General features: G+C 38.3%; 1 protein-coding gene across 16 annotated transcripts in view; it reads right to left on the reverse strand.

Moving 5' to 3' along the window:
• Positions 1 to 17,385, reverse strand: part of ELAVL4 (ELAV like RNA binding protein 4) — a 164,852-nt gene that overhangs the window by 65,811 nt on the left and 81,656 nt on the right. The window contains exon 1 of one of the 16 annotated variants that reach the window (XM_060205922.1): positions 10,825 to 10,851. The exons of the other annotated variants lie outside the window; for them this stretch is intronic. The gene's annotated coding sequence lies outside the window, so the exon portion shown is untranslated. Of the gene's footprint in view, positions 1 to 10,824; positions 10,852 to 17,385 lie in introns of those variants that run through there. 16 annotated transcript variants of the gene reach the window in all.

The raw sequence follows: 17,385 nt of genomic DNA on the forward strand, positions 1-17,385 counted from the left end.
GTTGGGGCACCTAGTTGAATGCACACATTACAATATGCAAAGATCCATATTCAAGCCCCTGGTCCCCAACTGTAGGGAGGAAGTGTCACAAGTAGTGAAACAGTGCTGCAGGTATCTCTCTTTCTCCTTCTCTGTCTCCTCTTCCCCTCTCAATTTCTCCGTCCTATCAAATAAATAAATAAATAAATAAATAAATATCACAGTTTATTTATCTCTTCTACTATTAAAAAATATTTGGATAGGCTTTTTCTACTTTTCAACTATTATGGATAGTGCTGCCCTGAGCATTATATAAATGTCTTTTCAGTGTGTACATATATACACATCTCTATTGAGATTATTCCCAGGAATCTATTTTTGGTCATACAGTATATATACAAGTGTGTGTGTGTGTGTGTGTGTGTGTGTGTGTGTTTGTGTATGTTCATTTTTGTAGATTCTATAGGTTTTCTAAATAGTTACACTAATTTATACTCCCACCAGTAGAATAGAAAAGTTCCAGTTGCTATATATCCTTATCAGTGTTCAGAGACTGTTTGGGATTTTTGTGTACAGAAAAAAATGCTTATAGTCAAGGCAACAGTGGAGTTAGAATTTTAGTTCTTTTTTTATCTCTAAGAATTTTAGTTCTATCACTTATTAACTATGTTATCTCATGTAGGTTAATTCAATATTCTAAGTTCCCTGGTATCCTCTTTATACATGAGAATAAAACCTATCAGGGTTTCAGAGGGGGGAAAAGTTTGTTTATATATAAGAGAAATTACATTTATAAGTAAGACAGCATACACACACACACACACACACACACACATACACACACACACACACACACACACATGTACACACCACCTACACGGTCCAGAACACAAAGTACCTAGATCCACAGCTATTCGTCATGCCCTACATAGGTGAGTGCTAACACTAATTGCTTCCTCTTTTGATTATCACAGATGGGGAAAAAATGTCAAGAAAACTCAAGAAATAAGGCCAACTGAGGAAAGTGAAAAGTTTCTAGAATTCTTTGCCATTATAAAAGTAACTTAAGTGGCTTTGCTTATCACATCACCAGAACTTTCTTCTTGGTTTCAGATCAACAATGAGATTCTAGATGACTAGTTCCAGACAGCCAGGAGGAAGGAAAAGGCTTCTGAGGACAATCTAAATCAAGTTGTCTCCTCAGCACTGGGAGAAGTGGCACCCAGAAAATCCTATTCAGCTATTCTGCCCTGAAGGCCAGGGTCCACAAAAAAAAAGAAAAAAAGAAAAAAAGAGGGAGATATGGTCTGAGGGGGAGCAGGAAGGGGCAGGAGAGGGGGCTGTTACACAATGGAGATGATATTGTGGAGCCTCAGCACAACTGCTGCCAGGAGGGGAAGTTCTGCTTTGCAAAGCTGTCTGCCTCTTGGGTCAGCACAAGGCCTTCATTTGCTGTATCCTCTCACTGCTTGACTTAGTCAGGTGGCCAGGCAACAAACACAGGGAGGCAACTCAATAACAAACTTGAGAAACAAAATTTATCCAATGCAAGGACCAACCAATAGTTACCCAACTATTATCTTTTGATTTAATGGCATTTCCCTCCCATTCTTTCAATCCCCACTACCCCCCACCCTAAAAGAAAAAAAACAAAAAACACAGTCCTACAATCTACAGAACACATTCACCTTTCTCACATTACCACCACACCTATTTTTTTTTTTTTAATTGCTACCAGGGCTATCGCCTGGGCTCAGTGGCAGCACTGCAAAACCACCACTCTTGGTAAGCATTTTTTTCCCTTTCCTTTTTTTTTTCTTGATAGGACAGAGAGAAATTGAGACGGAAAGTCATGATAGAGAGGGAGAGAAAGAGAGACATCTACAACCCTGTTTCACTGCTTGTGAAACTTTCCCCTGAAGGTGGGAACGAGGAGCTTGAACCTGTAATTCTGTGCATAGTAACATGTGCATTCAACTGAGTGTACCATGGCCTGACCCCCACATTACCTTTTTTATGGCTCTTATACAAACACCTAAAAACATTTCCACACTGCAATACCTTACTGGGTATTCATGATGAAGTATGAGGAAGAATTTGTCATACCTAAGCTAACTTAGATTCCAAGGGGGACAGAGACTGTTACAGGTCACCTGACAGCTGGCTTCTTCTTTTGTTCATTGGATGCTCATATCACAAACACGTGAAAAAAGTTAACACTTTTCCACTTGAACATCTTACAGGTGTACCTGCTTCAGAAAAGTCTGGATTGCATTAAATTTGCAACGAAGTAATTTTAGTTCCCCAATCAGTTTTCTTAGTCTTCTTACATTCTGTATGGATCCCCTAATTTGTATTGACTCCTGGAGTTGAATCCCATCTGTGAATCAGACAACTCCAATTGGGTCGAAGAGATGGGAAACAAACAAAAAAAAGAATCATGAGATGTGATGGTCAGTGCTGAACAATTTCAACACACAAACCTTTAATTAATTCATATCCTCATCTTGTGGAAATGGAGCTCCCTTTGTTCTGTGCACAGAATACAGTCATGTATTCTGAAAGAATGGATGAAAATAAATGCATACGCACATACAGTTTTCTCAATAGAAGTGTAAGTTTGAAAGCTGAGAAACATTTACAAATGTGTTAATATACACCATGTGATAAAACCCCTCACTGGTCTTAATGCATGATGCATTCCTAGATGCAAGACAGGCAACCCCCCCCCAAAAAAAAAAAAAAACACAGAATCAGAAAAACAAAATGTCAGAATCAAATCTGACACATAAGTGAACAGAGAAGATTTCAAAACATTGCTTAGAAAATAAGAGAAGTTGCCAAGATATAAAGATAGTTTTAGAAGACTATAAAACTATAGTATTTTAAGGTTACATGATATATCTTAAATAGAGGACAAAACATACCAGAAGTAAGCATGCATGTTGATGGGAATGATAACCCCCAAGAAGCACAGAGTGTGGCTCATCAAAATCAGAACAAAATCAAAGCTAAGACCTTTGATATTCTAATAGCACAATTTTCATTGGAAATAAATATATCAGTTACTCAAGTGTGCATATGTATTTTAATGAAAAATTCTGTGTGGATCTCACAGCCAATTCTGCAGCTGACCAGGTTCCAAACACCCGACTTGCCCTCCTTTACTCTTCTGAATGGCAATTAAGAACAGAATTATAGTCAGCAGCTAGGATTGAGCATTGAGGAGGTTCAGTTGACTTCAAACTCTAATGGTTGTACAAAGCACTGCATTAAATCTTTTATGTTCCCGTGATATATTTTAAGAAACATTATACAGGCAGAAAATTTCAGGGATAAACTATTAGAGCAGTGCACAATAATGTAGGCACTCAAATCCTGTCATTGTAAATGTCGATGGTTTGAATGGCTAATTACTCACACTCAACACATTAACCTCACCCCTCCCACCACTTTTTTCTGCAAAAGATACAACAAAAGCAAGAGGAAAGTCCTCAGACATGCAGTTGCTGGATCATTGCTCAGGGCTGTTTATCTCTGTGCCAGGGAGATAAAAGCAGAGGCTGGGTTAGCCTCTTAGGGTGCTCCTGAGGAAAAACAAAAACAAAACAAACAAACGAACAGCAACAACAACAACAAAAAAATGGCCTTCTCTTGCCCTCCATGGCACATACATCTCCACAATTCTGCATCCCTCCTGATGGTTCTCATTACCTGTCAGTCACATCTCCCTTTTGTGTCCACACAATTTCTGTTATTCTGTATACTTCCTGAACATGTCATGTGCACATTTTTAAAAAGGCTTATTTCTACTAAGGCTACATTTAGGTATGTTAGAGTAACAGAAACAGAGTCTCAGACTGCCTGTGGTAGAACCTGTGTGTTCTGAGGTGTGGGGTGGGTGGAGTTTGGGCACAAAAACAACAAAGGCAAAGAGCTGGCCCAGAGGCCCACATTGAATTCTGTGTGTATACCTGACAGATTTTAGAGGATATTGAAAGTCCAATGCTAAAACTGCAAAAAAGAATTACTTTGTGAGAAAGAGTCTTATGGTGGTGCTGGTGGGAGGAATCAGAGCCCTGCACCAGTATATTTGGTGCCAAGGATCAAACATGAGGATTCACACATACAAGTCCTGTGTTCTATCACAGAGATACCTCTCTGTCTGCCCAACCCTCTAACTTTAATGGTGACCAAATTTAGGATCACAAAGGGAAAATGACTTGGGTAAGGTCACCGCTGCTAATCCCATTTCTGTCAGAGGCAGAAATGGGATTCAGCCCAGGACTTGCATATTTTCTGACAATGCAGATTAGCCATTTGAATGGGGGCTAATATCTCCCTTTTAGGGATGGGTGGTGGTGGTGGTTATATCATTGATTTTAAGGAGATGTAGAGTCATGGCTGCCTACCCTGACACTTTTATAACTATAGAATGTAACTTTTCACAAAGAATGGTGACCTAAAAATTCTGAGCTTCACAGTACAAAGATTACATTTGTTTATTATCTACTAATTTGTTTATTATGGTATCTTCTACATGTAGAACAAGACCTGATAATTGGTAGGTTCTGAATAAATAATTTTTACTTAATGAACAAAAATCTTGCAGGTGCAAAAGTTCATTAGATGCCTGTGAAGTAGAGGCCATTAAGGTATTAGTGCTACTCCTATTTAACATATAACAAGGAGACAGAGCACATACTGAGTAATTAATATATATTACAGACATACATTTAGAGATTATTTCAAATGTAGCTATAAGAGGCATTCATTCAAGTAGAATGACTGAACATTTGGGTGACATCGTTCCCTCAGAGAACATATTAACCACTTTTGTCCTTTCTCTCCAGGATATATATATATATATATATATATATATATATATATACATATGTATATATATACATATATATATATGTATTTTATGTATACTGAGAGCCAGTCAGTGAATTGCTTTTGAATTTAAATCCCCATATCTATTCTTTCCATTTCCCTGAAATGAGACAATTTTGTGCATCTCTATGTAGTCTAATACCTGATTAATTCTTGATAGGAAAGTTTTAGGATGCCACCTTCAGTGATAATGTATTGTATTTATGCTTCTTAACCTAGTTACCATTTCAGAATTTAGTTGTAGAGGCAAATAAAGCTTACAGCTTTATGTTACAGCAACTGGCCCTGGTTATAGAATTCATTCCTGACTTTCATGACTTAAGAGTCCAGTGCAGGTACTTTGTACTCCCATGATGAAGCAATTTTCAGCCTTAAATTTTTGCTTTCCTAATGGAGACATGCGCTTGATGTTCAGTCCAGGTAAAAGGGTTAAGAGGAAAGAGCCTTGTTTTCCTTCACAGTTCTCTTGATTCATACCATTTGATACTGCATCTTCTGATCTCAACCAAATCAGTGGAACCAGTACCACCTCAACATGCTCCACTTTGGACAGTGTTCAGAGACTCCAGGAGTGGTATATCAACCCTCCAGCTCTATTACTCTGCAAGTTGCAGATGCTACCATGACATCACCCTGACTTCCCTGAGCAGATAACCTCACCAATATGTCCTGGAATCTCACCTCTCCAGGGTCCTGCCCCACCAAGGAAAGACAGAAACAGGCTGGGAGTATAGATTGACCTGCCAATGCACATGTCCAGTGGAGAAGCAATCACAGAAGCCAGACTTTCCACCTTCTGTACCCCATAATGATCCTGGGTCCATACTCCCAGCGGGATAAAGAATAGAAAAGCTTCCAATGGAGGGGATGGGATGTGGAACTCTGGTGAAATTGTAGCCCTCTTATGCAACAGACTTGCCAATCACTACTAAATCAATAAAATAAAAAAAAAAAATTTAAAAAAGTGGAAAGAGCTTAAGAAGGTCACCAGAATACAATCCCCCACCCCCAGTATTCTTCCCACCACTTTCAGTGCTTTCTAAATAACAGCATTCCCAGAAACCAGTAAGATGCTAAAAAATTGTGCTGATTATGAACATGCCTTAGGTGTGTGCATCTGCGACAAACATATGCATTCCACTAAATACTTCAACATGTATTTAGGGTTTTTTTTTTTACTATGTTGGGAAGAGTTTTGAAAATTTATGTATAAAGTCTAATCCCTTATGTAATAAAACAAGCACTCCCAAGAGCATGAAGAATAATGTTTACCAAGGGCAGTCACTGAATCGAACTATTAAAGAAATAGATTTAAATTATTCATGAGAACAAAAACAAAAGTCCTAATTCTTTTTGTAGGCATTTTCCACTTAACCCTTATAAAATTCTGACACAAAGTATGTGCTCTGGTGGAGCAGCCTAGACTACAGCATCTCATCACCTTTTCAAATGCCTAAAAAACAAATTCCCAAAGTTAGAAAATTACACAGCAGGCTCTGTGTTCTTGAAGACAGACATTATTTTAGGAATAATTCCTCACTTCTCTCTTTTTTTTTCTTGAAAGATACTAAAAATGTCATCACAACCCCTCCCCAATAATATAGCTCTTTAAAGTTTCTCATCATCTCATAAATTTCATACAACTCTTTCCTTTACAAGAGGATTTAACTCAAACTCTTTTGAATTAATATGTCAGAAAAATCATGATGCTTTTTTTTCTGTTTTCCTATGCAAAAATGGGTCATGATTTTTCTGAAAACCCAGTATATATTTTTCTAAATGCAATCTTTTCCTGTTTATAACTCACTGCAAAGAAAACACATATTATTGATAAGCCCCACGAGGAAGGACTGCCATTGATTATCTGATCGCTCTTGGTATTGGAGGATGTAAGCCTTCTCTCAACCAAAACTGTATGTGATGACTAACTCAGAAGATCACTGTATAAGGGGAATATTGGTGAATACTGCATACCCTCCCCTCACCCCACACACCCACATCCCCAGTCCCTATGCCTGCCCCAGACCTTTTGTACCAGGTTTCTAAATTTTGCTGGAATGTAACTAGGAAACTCTAAGAAAAAACAAAACGAAAAAAAATTCAATTCCAACTGGGGAAAACAGCATTGCTGGCAGTTTAATAATACCTTTGGGCAAATGCACAAATAACCTGAAAGACCTATTTATTCTAGTAAGTTATATGGTAGTAAATTCTCAGCATATCCTTAAAACAAGTGTTTTAACTTCAGCTTATTGGATGTTATTGTAGACCAAGACATTGTTCTAGGAGCTGGGGAAACACAAATAATTTGGTACCTTCCTTAGAGGGCTCAGTTTGGGAAGATAGCAGAAGTGGGAAAGTAAACAATTAATTAAAATCAACTGTATGCACCCCCTTTAGAGTTTTTCTAATGACTTCCCCTCCACACCAAATACACATAAATGAATTCAATACAGGCTGCTCCTATGACATTCTTACAAGAAACTGAAAGTCATGAATTGGGTCTAAAAGAATTAGGTCTTGAATTAATGACTATTTGTAACAATGAGGTAAGCTTGAGGCATTCCTCCTTTGAAGCAGAATCTTCTTCCCAGAAAATGAATACTAGGCATACCAAAAAAGTATTCTCAGTGGTGGTAGTCAGGGCTTTTGAAAAAAATAACAGCAGTCATTGGAGAGAAGAAGAGGTATTAATACTTAAAATAGAAGACCAGCATGGATATGAAAAGTATAATCAAAATTTAATTTCTCTTAAGCATTATTCTCAGACTCACAAAAATTCAGGTTTTTATTCTTCTTTCCCATATGCATCACATACATTTTTTCTCCTAAATAAATACCTGCCTCCTTCCTGTCTTCCAGTCTTTCCTTAGGGTTTCAATTTGTACTTAAAATGGTCTGGTGTGCCCATCCTGGGGCAATCCTGGTAAAATGTCTGACTATTCAGTTTTTGTACTTTTACAACAAACTTTTCCTAGCTGAAGGGTAGCTTTATTATCAATTCATAATTAAGAAAACCTTTCCTGTGCCACTTCCCACACCTCAATTCAGCCCTCTTTTCTAAAATAGCCAATAAATAAGTAGTCTCAAACTTTCAATAGCTTTTCTTTGTTAAAAGCAAATTTGAAAAATATTATTGCTTTCATTTTAATATAAATGCAATTTGTGGGAAAACTTTCAAACTCCCTGAAAAAATATTAGCCCTAATAAAATGAAATTAATTGAAAATAATTCCTTTCTCATCTCTACCCCTAACTTCCCCAATTCTGAGTTCAATGTGAACAAAACAGGCCAAATGTCTAACAATAAGTTGTGGCTATTTGTTGGGATAAGAATCTATTGTGATCCTTATCCCGAATAACTCTTATATGAAGAACATTTATATATATATTTTTTTAATTTGATAGGACAAGAAATTGAGAGGGGGGAAGGGAAACAGAGAGGGAAAGGTAAAGAAAGAAACCAAAACACTGCTTCACTGCTTCTCAAACTTTCCCTCTGCAGGTGGGCAGGGGGATTTTGAGCCTGGGAATAATTCATTTGTAAAACTGTTTAAACTAAGCTTAGCATCTGAGTAAAGGCATAAACAAATCCATGTAAGCATACATATAGTATACTTACAAAATGCCTGTCTAGTGGCTGAGTGTGTGCAAACTCAAACTGAGATGCAGCTATAGAAAGCAATGTGTTATTCTGACTCTAGAGCATGTCTCTGAATTTAAGTTTTATGTACACTCATTAATTTTCACAAGTCTACATCATTTTTTAAAAAAATTAATAACATTTTCTTAACACTGCTGGTATGGTATATATGGGCAAGAATGGCATAGAAGTGTTTCTAAAAACCAATATAGAGCAACCTCCTCTTTGTAGAAAGGAACTTTGCAATGCCAACAGTTCTTCCAATCATGTGATTCAAAGAAAAGAGAGTATTTGAGGGCATTTGAAAACTAAGGATAATGAGTGAAATAAAATAGTTTTCAGCACCATGTATCAGTGACCAGGCTGAACTGAATCCAGAGACAATTTATGTAGCCTATATTACACACACGTGTGCACACACACACTTTTATCAGTGAAAAGATCTCAAACATCAATTGCTCTTGTAGGGTAATTTTAAATTTTAAACTTATCATACTTGAAATTTTATTGTCCGTCCCCTCCTTCACTATTTATTTTTTCCCTTTTGTTGCCCTTGTTGTTTATTGTTGTTGTTATATTGTTGTTATTGCTGTCGTTGTTGTTGGAGAGGACAGAGAGAAGTGGAGAGAGGAGGGGAAGACAGAGAGGAGGAGAGAAAGATAGGCACCTGCAGACCTGCTTCATCGCTGTGAATCGACTCCCCTGCAGGTGGGGAGCCAGGATTCTGATGCGGGTCCTTGGGCTTTCCGCCATGTGCGCTTAACCGGCTGCGCTACCTCCCCGGCTCCCCACTATTTATTTTTTATGTAAGAAATAGACACTAGGAAAAAGACTTTATGGCCAGACAGAAAAACTTTTATCTTCACAGCCATACCTCCTGGATATCCTGTGGGAAGAGAGATGGACGTGAATAAAACTAGTTTCTACCAATCAGTGGTAATGATGGACAATGCAGAGCACAGGGGGTCCTGGGGAACACGCACACTTTGTTTTCACGGGGGGTTTGCACACATGGAACTGGGATTCACTAACACACTTTAGTTTTCACTGAGTTTGCACACATGGAACTGAGACGCACATTGGTGAAGGGTCTTTACACTGTACTATATTAGTGGGAGGAGTTTGTTTCATCAGGCCAATGAAAAGTGGGTCCCGGTGTGGCATAAGAAAGGATATAAAAGAAGGAGGCCTGTAAGAAGGAGGGTCTTTTTGGATTCTTTCCAGAGACCCTTAGGAACCTGTCCCCTGAGATTTAACTCCTAACTCGTCTCAGACGATAATAAAGGACAAGTTTAGAAACTGTACATCTGTCAGGCATGTTCTCTAGAAATTCTTTTCAAGCGAAACGACGTCAAACCTGAGAAGGAAACCTCATTTCTATTACGTTTCTTCAGTGAGAATCCATATCTGGGTTAGGGGAAATGTGCTTTTGAATTTTTGTGGATAGCATGTTCACAGAGAACACAGAAATTCAAGATTTGCAACTCTCAAGCTTTAAGGTATGATGAAATAACCTTCCTCATCATTACTGGTATATATATAAATCGATATGGCATTTTTTAAACTTTATGTTCAAATTTATTTACCCAGTAATCCACTCAGCAAAAAATTAAAGACTTCATAGGTCAACAAATGCACAATAAAGCATCTCGAAAAAAGTAATACGTGCGTTCAACCAGGTGCGCCACTACCCGGCCCCTCGAAAAAAGTATAAAAAGCGAAAAAAAAGATGTAACCTAAGAGCCAAATATGAATACTAAGTATAATAGCACGATGAAGTAAGTTATTGTAGCATTTTAAAATCACTGCCCTGAAATTGTTGAAATTATGTTTACAAAGGGTTTTATAACTTGAAAAAATTGTGTATATATTCAGTATAGAAAAAAGTGATGGGAGCTGGGTGATGGTGCACCTGGTTGAGTGTACATGTTACAATGTGCAAGAACCCAGGTTCAAGCCCCTGATCCTAAACTGCAGGGTGAAAGCTTTAAGTGGTAAAACAATGCTGCAAGTGTCTCTCTGTCTCCCTCTCTATTACCCCCTTTCCCTTTCAATTTCTGGCTCCAATAAATAAACGAAGATAATTTAAATAAATAAACGAAGATAATTTAAAAAATTTTTAAAAGAAAAAGTGAAGGTGGGGAGCCGAGGGCTCAAACTGGGATCCTTACATTAGTCCTTTGGCTTAGCGCTACTGCCCAACCCCCCCCCCCAAGATATTTTTTTACAATGAAAATATATCGCTTCTATAAAATGAAAGGAAGTTAATTTAAAAATAAATAAATAAATAAAGCCAGCCATTCAAACCAGTTTGGTGCCAAAGTATTAAAAATGATCTCTCTCCTTCTCAGAGTTGTGCTTCAGAATCTCTGCTTGGCCACACTTTGCTTGTTCCTACATTAGAGGGCACATGGGAACCAAAATGAATAAAAATTATATTTCTTGAAACAGTCTGGTTCAGTTTCCCATTCACTTAAATCAATGTGTACTAGCAAGGTTACAATCTAAGTCTGCCTTATCGCCTGGCAGCAACCTTCACGAGGACAGCAAGGAGAGAAGATGATTTACAAGAAAACCATTCCCTGGATCAGGGATTGAAAAGTACTGATCCATTCTAAAAGCTCCTGCTGACAAACTCTGATATTATGAACATTCTGCACTTGGAAAAAAGCTCCCACTTTTCTTAATTACATGGTTTGAGCAGGAGCCTGCTTTCAGGATCTGCCCAATCACACAACAGCCATTTATTTTCCCAAGTGCAGCTGCCAAAATTTCCCTGATCTCTGTTCTGTGCTCCATCTTCAAGGACATCTTGTGAATGTATGACACTGTCAAGCAGCATTCCACACCATGCTTTTTAAGCTTCTCTCTCTTTCTTTCCTGCATATGGAAATTGTCCTAAAACATATTTATAAAAAATTTCATGAACAAGAAGCGAAGTGGAGAAGCAAGAAAAAAAATCACAAGTAGCAAGTATCAGAATTTTGTCAGCTTTGAGGCAAATACTTTATTATGAGAATGAGTCACTAATATGCTCTGTCCTCTGTCTGTGTTTGGGTTTGCTTTTGTTTTGTGGACTTCACATCTTGTAATTTATTAGGTTTCTTCTGTATTATTACTAGATGAATGAGTACCCAATCTGTAGTCCCCTGTGTGTAAATAGCATGGGAACACAATACAAACTTTAGGTTATTTTTAAAAGCAACATGTACTTTGAGATTTGATGTCTATACATTTTTTTCACTTCATTTTCCTTCACCTCAACCCTCCATTCATCTATTTTTAATATCTCCCACTATCCATGCTTTTTATGGTTTGCCTCATAACAACAGAGAATTCTGGATTTAAATTGAATAAATATTTGTCTTCACAATCTTTTGCCTTTTTCAAAATATGCTTTTGAAACCCCAATAATTCAAAATAATTGGGCAAGAGTCAAATAGAAACTTTAAAAATTTCAGAAAAAAGACTTTCCAAACCCATGATAAGTTTAGAAAGTATTGCCTCTCTACTATAATTTAAACTATATAAGATAAAATTACTACTAAGGTCTTTTTAGGATTAATTTAAGATGCCACTAAGAATAATCTAGATATGATATATAGGGGTGTTGGAAAAGCCATGACTGTTTTTCTGTGCAAAAGTGTGTCATGAGTTTTTTGACAGTCATATATATATGCATATATATATTATGATATATATACTGAATATGTACACATATATACTGAATATATATACTCAATACATATATATACTGAATATATATATGTATATTCAGCAAAGTGTCGGGGAAAAAGGGTTTATTCTTTTGAGTAATATAATCATGTCCTTTGAAACCACAGATACAAAATTAATTTGATTGACACATGCTTTAAATTTTTGATATATTTTTTCTACCGCAGGAACTTACCTTTTAAAAAGGTAAAACTAACAAATATTCAGAATAAGCTGTTGTCAAACAGGTATATTTTAAAGTAAGGAATAAGTCATACTTTAATAATGATAATATAGTTCTTCACTACATCATCCCTCCCCACAAATAAAAGGCTTACAAGAGACTAGCAGCTGAACTAACTTCCTTAACACTAATTTACTCTTTTGATGAACCAGAAATCACTATTTTAAATACCAAGGATATAAGGAGAGAAAGGGGTACCTGCCTATAAGGAAGTAAATAAATAAGTAAATATACAATTAATACCCTCCACTTAGATTGTTGCTTCCACACTCTGCACACACTCTGCTATCTGGTGAGCCTTGCTTTTACATCAGCAGCAGGCCCCCCACTTCTATTCCTTTGTATACTTCCATTGTGAGCTGTTCGGTATCAACTCATTTTCCTATTTATCACTGTACTGTGAGCTCCTTAAAAACAACTGTTTGATTCTTATGTAATCCCAGGAACTAGTTGGTTTGGGGTTTTACTGTAGAACAAATGACCAAATGAATGACTCTTGAGGTTCTTGTTTATTCTCCATAGCTAGATATGCTTTTCTTCTCTCTGTTCTTCCATAGAATTTTCTCCTGTCCTCTTTAAAATCAATTCAAACATGGAGCACTTTCATTTTTAAAAGGCCCTAATTGCTTTTTTTAAATGTTTATTTTTTTCCCTTTGTTGCCCTTGTTTTTTATTTATTTATTCCTTTTTGTTGCCCTTTGTTGTTGTCACTGTCGGATAGGACAGAGAGAAATGGAGAAAGGAGGGGGAGACAGAGGGGGAGAGAAAGACAGACACTGGCAGACCTGCTTCACTGCCTGTGAATCGACTCCCCTGTAGGTGGGGAGCCGGGGGCTCCAACCCATCCTTATGCTGGTCCTTGTGCTTTGCGCCATGTACGCTTAACCCGCTGTGCTACTGCCGGACCCCCCAATTGCCTTTTTTTAAAATATATTTTTATTTACATTTATTTATTGGATACACAGCCAGAAATCGCAAAAGAAGGGAGAGGTAGAGAGGGAGAGAGAAACCTGCAGCACCTCTTCACCATTTGCAAAACTATCCCCCTGCAGGTGGGGACCAGGAGCTTGAACCTGGGTCCTTGCACATTGTGTCATGTTTGCTCAACCAGTTGCACCACCACCTGCCCTCCACCCCAACTGCTTTTATTGCCACTGACTCCCTTAACAGTTCTCAAAATGTCCCAGAATGCCAAAGTTTTAAGGCCAGTAATCTTACATTCCCTGGGAAAGGACTTATTTACAGCCTCTGTTTCTTTACCAGCTTCCTTCTAACTCTAATCTCTGCTGTTTCCTACCCAAACTCATATTTCATTTTCACTCTGGGCTCAAATCAGGCTAATAACTAGAGCTTAAGCATTATCATCTGAGGCCCTAATCAGGGAAACCTTGGATTTCTACACAAATATGATGGGCCTAGACCTCTAATGGACCCCTCTCTCCACCACCACTGGTCACTTCTATCAGGAATATCATCATAAATTCTCCAGGCCTTCCCAGGACCTTACCCTCACCATAAAGCAGTGATGGTAGCCATCAAGTTGCCCCAGTCTCTGAAGGGAGGTTGGGACATCCTGCCCTGCCACTCGAGGAAGACTGGTCTTGAAATGAATGCAGCTTGCAATGTTCCCAGCTGTAACCAAGCAGCAAACTCAGACCAATAGGTTACACATGCTCTTGTGCTAAATATAAATATATAAATATAAATAAAATATATTACTATAAATATAATAAAATATATAAATATAAATATATACTAGGTTGGGTGGATGGGGGTAGTTAATTTTATTCATATGTATTTTTCAAGAATGGAAGCTACTCCTTTTCTCTACTCTGACACCATTTTCTCAGACAATATTTTTATCTAACTTCATGTTAGCTATCAAACTCAAACAAAAACTACCATAGTTGTGGGCCCCTAGAAACATGCCTAAAATGGACTTCTTAGCTTCCTTCCACCCTGAAATCCCTAATATCATCTGCTCTGTTCCTACTTTTTGGTTCTTGTTCATTAACCTTTTTGTCTTATTTTATATCCTGGCACCCAAGTTGCAGATGCTATCATGATTCCATCCTAACTTCTCTGGGCAGAAGACCTCAACAATGTATCCTGGGAGGTGGGAGAGATAGCATAATGGTTATGCAAAGAGATACTCATGCCTGAGGCACCAGAATCCCAGGTTCAGTCTTCCACACCACCATAAACCAGAGCTGAGCAATGCTCTAGTAATAAAAATAAATAAATAAAATACAAATAAATGAAACTACATTTGGGAGCCTCTTTCTGCCCTGATCCAACTTTCTAGTCCTATCCTCAACTCTGATTATTATCTTCCCAGACAATACTCCTAACCCATGTGCATGTTAGCTGTCAGGCTCAGGCAAAATAAGTAAAATCATGGGCCCCTTGGAATATACCTAAAATAGACTTCCTAGCTCCTTCCAACATGAAGACTCCAAATTTCATCTGCCATTCTCTTAGACATACCTTTAGGTTCCTGATTATTAAACAAATCATTCTGCTGTATATCTTAATGCTTTACAGCCACCAAGTTGCAGATGCTACCATGACACCAAACTGACTTCCCTGGGCAGATGACTTCACCAGTGTTCTGGAACCTCCCCAGAGCCCTACCCTACTAGGGAAAGACAGAAGCAGGTTGGGAGTATGGATTCAACTGTCAATGTCTAGGGGAGAAGCAATTACAGAAGCCAAACCCTCCACCTTTTGCTACCCATAAATATCTTTGTTCATATTCCTAGAAGGATAAATAATAGGGAAACTTCTAGTGGAGGGGAGGGGATATGGAACTCTAGTGGTGGGAGTTCTATGGAATTGTATCACTCTTATATCACAATCTTGTCAGTAATTATTAAATAAGTAATTAAAAAAAACACAATGTGTCCTGGAGCCTCGCCTCTCCAGAGCCCTATCCTGCTATAGAAGACAGAAACAGGCTGGGGGCCAGTCAATACCTTTAGCCCACCTGCACATTAGCTGTCAGGCTCTAGCAAAATTAGTAAAGTCGTGGGCCCCTTAGAATATACGGGCGGTGAAGCAGGTCTGCAGGTGTCTATCTTTCTCTCCCCTCTCTCTCTGTCTTCCCCTCCTCTCTCCATTTCTCTCTGTCTTATCCAACAACAAAGCAACGTCAACAATGGCAATAATAACCGCAATGAGGCTGCAACAACTAGGGCAACAAAAAGGGGGGAAAATGGCCTCCAGGAGCGGTGGATTCATGGTGCAGGCACCGAGCCCAGCAATAACCCTGGAGGAAAAAAAAGAAAAAAAAAAAAAAGAATATACCTAAAGTAGACCTACTAGCTTTTTCCAAAATGGAGACCTGAAATCTCACATGCTATATTCTTACCTTCAGATTCTTGATTATTAAACAATTTTTTCTGCTTTTCATTTTACTATTTTTCCAGCCACCAAGCTGCATATGCTACCATGATGCCAACCTACTTCCCTGGGCAGACAACCTCACCAATGTACCCTGGAGCCTCACCTCTCCAGAGCCCTGCCCCACTAGGGAAGATAGAAACTGTTTGGGAGTATGGCTCGACCTGCCAGTGCCCATGTCTAGTGGAGAAGCAATTACAGCAGTCAGACCTGCTGCACTCCATAATGACCCTAGGTCCATCATGCTCACAAAGGTATAAAGAATAGGAAAGCTTCCAATGGAGGGGATGGAATATAGAACTCTGGTGGTGGGAACTGTGTGGAATTGTATCCTCCTTGTCATTATTAAATCAAAAAAGAAGGAAACAGAGAAAGAGAGGGGGGGGAGAGAGAGAGAGAGAGAATGAGAGAGAGAGAGAATATGGATCAACCTGCCAATGCTCAGGTCCAGTGGAGAAGCAATTACAGAAACCAGAATTCCAGAACTCCTACCTTTCATACCCCAAAAAGAATTCTGGTTCATACTCCCAGTATGGAAAAAGTAATAGGAGGAAGAGGATAAGAGGGCCCTGAACTCCAGCTCCATCAAGACCCATAGAGAGAGGAGGAAGAAAGGAGGGACATTTAGATGTAGTGATAGGGTTATATGTAGCCTGGAGGGGGAGAGAAGACAGGACTTGGAAGAAAAAGGGGGCAACTATGTACAAATGTAGACAGATAGTTGTAGAGATGATAAGCTAACCCATGTCTGCAACCTTAGGAGAATCAATTGCTGTAGTTTGCAATGGGGAGATTGGGGATTTAGAACTCTGGTGGTGGGAACGGAATGGAATTATACTCCCATTGACATGTAATTTTGTAAATCAATATAAATAACTAATAAAAATTTAAAATATCTATAAAAGTAGAAAAGACTACAGATTAAGAGACTCTAAGAATATTCCCTCCTGTGAGTTTCTACAAGTCATACAAGAAAAAGTAAAAGTCAGTGATTTTCTTAGTATTTTGATATAAAACCTCACATTAAAAAATCAAATAACTGGGGCTGGATGGTGGCACACCTGGTTGAACACACATGTTACAGTGCACAAGGATCCAGGTCTGAGCCTCCAGTCCCCACCTGCGGGGAGAAAGCTTCACGAATGGTGAAGTAGGGCTGCAGGTGTCTCTCTGTCTTCTCCCTCTCTGTCACCCCCTTCCCTCTCAGTTTCTGGCTGTGTCTATCCAATAAATAAAATAAAGATAAAAAAGAAAAAAAATCAAATAACTGAATAGACTACATTCAACCCAAATAAATTGAAGGATTTATTAAAGATCTATTGCATAGTATAATGGTTTCGGACATAGGCACTAAAGCCTGCCTAGCTCAATTCCCTGTTCAGATAGGTGACCTTGGGCATATTACTCAACTAGGTGGTGACTTAGTTTGCTCACTGTTAATAAGATTCATAGGAGTGTGGCAAAGACTAAATCATTATTGTGAGATAACTGAGTTTCATGAAATTTGA

The sequence above is a fragment of the Erinaceus europaeus genome, chromosome 13 (assembly GCF_950295315.1).
Source record: "Erinaceus europaeus chromosome 13, mEriEur2.1, whole genome shotgun sequence".
NCBI classification, from domain to species: domain Eukaryota; kingdom Metazoa; phylum Chordata; class Mammalia; order Eulipotyphla; family Erinaceidae; genus Erinaceus; species Erinaceus europaeus.